The sequence below is a fragment of the Lactuca saligna genome, chromosome 5 (assembly GCF_052625555.1).
Source record: "Lactuca saligna cultivar CGN05327 chromosome 5, ASM5262555v1, whole genome shotgun sequence".
NCBI classification, from domain to species: Eukaryota; Viridiplantae; Streptophyta; class Magnoliopsida; order Asterales; family Asteraceae; genus Lactuca; species Lactuca saligna.
In genome coordinates, this window is record NC_136421.1 from 69,633,664 (window position 1) to 69,638,636 (window position 4,973).

Consider the following 4,973-nt stretch of genomic DNA (forward strand, 5'->3'; position numbering starts at 1 on the left):
TCACATTCTGTTATAGTATTTCTTACAGAGGGTGTATAGTATTTCTCTTAGTAAACTATGTACTGTTCTCTTGATGTAGTTTATAGTATTTCTTCTTATAGCAGGTCATTTTCCCTTAGTATAGTGTATTGTGTATAGTGTTCTCTTCACATTTTATATTGTACATATAGTCTTGTAATTGTACTGACCATAGTGTGTATCATAGTGATATCAAAAATGAGTAGTAATCCTTAACTATACCTACTATAGTTAAAGTGAGTACTTGATTTAGTGTCTTTGATATGTACAAGTATCGGACTAGAATGAAAACTTTTATATCTAACACAAATATACAAGATATATAACTAAATATTAAACGACAGTTGGACAGATAACCTAATACCCTAAGTCCACAATCAAACAAGAACAGGAAATAAGGTCAGTTATCAGTTCTAAGACCTTCAATACTTATTTATATAAATATATTAGTGTAGATATGATTTGGAAATAATTTAAGGTTTGAAAACATTGAATATCAGTTTTGAGACAATTGATTCGTGAAAATGAGGTTGATTAACATTTGAAATAATTTTACTAACAGAATACTTTTAAAGAAAAATGTAAAAATCCTTTTGATAGTAAGCCATCAATCGCGTGTCATTGATTCTGCAATGCATTGGATTCAACTTGTATTCCCCCCCCCCCCCCACCCCATAAAACAATTAAAAACATTTGGAAGGTTAATTAAGGGGGTATGAACTCATTGTTTGATGTAGGGTTCAAGTGTGCTATCGATACGAGTCTCGTCTGTCAATGGATGCTCTGAACGCAAGTAGCCCCTATTAATCACACGGTGACACATATGTGAGTTAGAGCTAGGGTGTTTCATTACTAAAATGATGGGAAATCACCCTAAGGACTTGGAATCACTTGACCTAAATGTCCCGTATTATATACTCAATGATCTATGCAAGTTTTAAGGCCAAATATGAGTATTATGGTGGGTTTACAACCATAAAAATGAGTGTGCGGCTGGGGAATGCAGCTAGACTTGTGTGTGAGGTTGCACACTAGAGTGTGCGGCCGTATAGGGTGTGTGTGCGGCCGTGCATAGGGGTGTGCGGCCGTACACTCCTTGTTTGTGTAACACCGTGATTTTTAAGACAAAATTTTTCATTTTAAATAATCAATTTAATATTAAAACACTTGTTTAACATCTTATTCACATTCGAATTACAAAACATAGTTTCAGTTTCATTATAATAGAAGACCAGGATCCTCCAAAATATAACTCTTTCTTCGGTGTGTACAATCGAACCGTTGCCATCCCGCGTTACTGTAAGAACCTGAAACAGCATAACATAAACAACGTAAGCACGAAGCTTAGTGAGTTCCCCAATATACACCTTACGCACGTACGCCTTTCCAGGCCTTGACCTTCCGGTCCACTGCACAATGCCTTCCGGCCCATGAGATAATCGCCTTCCGGCCCATAAGATATTTGCCTTCCGGCCCATAAGATATTTGCCTTCCGGCCCATAAGATAATTGCCTTCCGGCCCATAAGATAATTGCCTTCCGGCCCATGCACATATATAACACATAATACAAATACTCTAACACATAAAGCACATATATCATATATCAACCTGCCTCCCGGCCCGTAACATACTCTAACACATAAATCACATATATCATATATCATACCTGACCTTCCTGTCACATAATACTTTGCCTTCCGGCCCATATATAAACATGTAAATCACGCGTTGCAGCTAACTTTCCATTTATAGCATATAAACTTAACACATAACATACTTGACCTTCCGGTCACACAATCAAACCCTTCCGGGTGAAGTATAGTGAGAAGACTCACCTCACGGACACTGGAAGATAGCAACTCCTGAAATCCCTTGCACTTGATCCTTCGAGCTACAAGCTCCCTGAAACATCATATATCTCTTATTAATACTTCTACCTTCCACGTTAACCGACCCTAAGAAATCACACCGGTCAACTCTAGTCAACAGTCCACTGTCAACTCAACGGGACTCGGCGAGTTCCCTGACGACTCGGCGAGTCTGGTCGTTCTTCAATCCTCTAAAATTCCCCTTCTACTCGTCGAGTATCCCCTTTGACTTGACTAGTTACTCCTGGAAGAATCGCGGGGCCACCCCGAATCTACTCGCCGAGTCTGAAGAACAAACTCGGCGAGTCCCAGTGAATCTTCAAGCTACTCGCCGAGTCTGCTCATCCGACTCGGCGAGTCCACGCCATGCAGTCGATCGAACTGCTTCCTGAAATACATATTTTCCCGAATATACAAACATGGGTCCTTCTGGACCTCTAAGGGTCCTAATACAAGGTTATAAACGTTGAATAACAACACAACAATCCATCTAGACTCCAAATGGGTTCTATAAACCCTAAATCTATATACACATCAATCACAGGAGAATGTAATCCGGGTTATTACCTGAATGATGTACCTTCCACGCCCCCAGACTTCAGAACTCGAACTCCCTGCAGTTCCTTCAGCTACAACCCTTCTCCTCCTTGCACAACAATTCCTTCAAGGTCACCCATGGCCTTCAAACTTGCTCTAGCCGCCACAGCCGCCTGAGGTTCTTCTAAATCGATCAAAAGACGTGAAATGACGACATAACAACCCTTATATACGACCCAATACGAAACGGCTAGGGTTTCCGCTGAACAGCATCGACTCGCCAAGTCCATACCTGGACTCGTCGAGTCCAGTCGCGAACCCGCGACCAAATCTGCGACCCTACTCGGCGAGTCTGGCTCCAACTCGCCGAGTCTCCCCTTTAAAACACCCCAAAATGCAATTTAAAAATAATTGAGATTTTGGGCTGTTACAATTCTCCCCCACTAGAATTAGACTTCGCCCTCGAAGTCTCACTCTGAAAATAGTTCTGGATGCTGCTCCCGCATCACACGTTTCGGCTTCCCTAAACACTTCTGATATCTTCCGAGGTTGCCACTGAATCAATACCAGAGGTACCTCCTTGTTCCTCAGAAACTTGATCTTCCGATCCTTGATGGCCACTGGCCTCTCGGCGTAACACAGGCTCGCATCCACCTAATCGTTCTCTAGTAGAACCACTGCTGACTCATCTACTACACACCTCTTCAATTGCGACACATAAAAGTGTCATGGATCCATCCCAATTCCGTTGGCAGCTCCAACCGATAGGCCACCTTTCCTACCTTCGCACCTTCACGCAAAGACCCAACATACCGGGGCCCCCACTTACCCCTCTTCCTGGAATACAAAGTCGCCGACCTGAAACACATGCTCGCGACGGCGTCTGTCTGCATAACCTTCCTGTCAACTCTAAACGATCTTTAACCTCTGATTAACCTGATGCATCTGCTCTGTCGACCAAAACACGATCGATGCACTGTCCACCACTTCCTGCAACCGAGAATTACCCAAGACGCGACTCTTCTCTAAATCTCAATGATCACACGACTCATAAGGCTTATGAAACTCTAAATCACCGGTTCCCCGATCCTAAGCCCACTTTATCCATATCGGAACAACTGAGGGACCCATTCTCAATCTTATGGTAACTCTCACGAGTTCTCTTCCTGCAACCACCTACCCTGGCTGCATTAGCCCCAACATACCTTTCCCTTCCCTCACTTAGTTGAACCCGCTTGACAACCTTGACACTACTCCCTGTATCACACATGCACTGGATCTGCTCGCAAGGACTCTCGAGTCCATGCATTACCTTTCCTCAACGAACGAGATTCCGACATCACCTTCCATGCAACAGCTCAAAGGGCGGCATACTAATGCTCTAATGATGGCTGTTAATATGGAACAACTCAACCAATGGTAATTACGTACCGCGGCTTCCTCCGACAGCTAATACACATGCCCGAAACATGTCTTCGAATGTCCGCATCGTTCGCCCTCTCTAAAGTCTCCTCAGATGTCATCATGATAAGCTCCTTTTTCCATATTCCTCTTCAAGACTAAGTACCAGATCAACTTTTGGCTCCACCTCTGAGCCCCCAACGGTCACCCATATCGCGATCCAACTATTCCACTGACTTTTCTCCCCGTGACCACTATCCCGACCCAGTGACACGTAAGTCACAAAATCTTCTTTTCCTCGTGAGAGAAAATACAATCCCACCGAGGTTCGTCTCAACTCTAATCTCTGGTTTCTGCTGTGCCTCTTCCTTGCGTATCGCCCCGCATCTCCCGACAGAGACGAAGACCCCCGTCTCGCCCCGACTCAACATCCAAACTCCAAAGACTCAATACCAGGGCTACCCAAACTCAAAACTCTTCCACCTCATACGCTGCTCGAAAATATTCCAACATAAAAATTCTCTTGTCACCCAGTGAGTACTGCAACTCCACACAGTATCACAACACCCTCTGACTAGTGAGTACTGCGACTCGAACATCCACCACAGACTATGGAGGCAATCAACATAACAAACGCCCATCTTGCGAAATCCACCCTCTCAAATAATCTCCCCGAATGCCCATACTCGAAGACTCCTACTAAATCCGCAGATACTTGATATGCCACACGTCGATTCAATTCGGGATTCCCGAATAACTCCAAAATAAGGATATCATACCCGAATATCCCAGAATACTACCACCACCATTGATCTCCTGTCCCAAGCATCATGTAGACACAAGATACATTTCTCCTGAACCCCATAATTAAATCTATCTTTTCCCCGCCTTACAACCTTGGTGCATCTAATTTCTCGATTGGAATGCGAGATAACGTTGACGTACAAATTGCGCTGATAACTCTCCAAATCCCTTTTTCCCGACACTCAAAATCCAAACAAGGATACGCATACCGACTCCGGAAGTTGACTGCCCAATCATTCTCTATCTTCTTGCAACAACACCAATCACCTGTCATGAATACGTTCGTTCTCCTCTTCAAATACTTCCTGCATTAACTCACTCTGACCCCTTTACTCGATCATCGA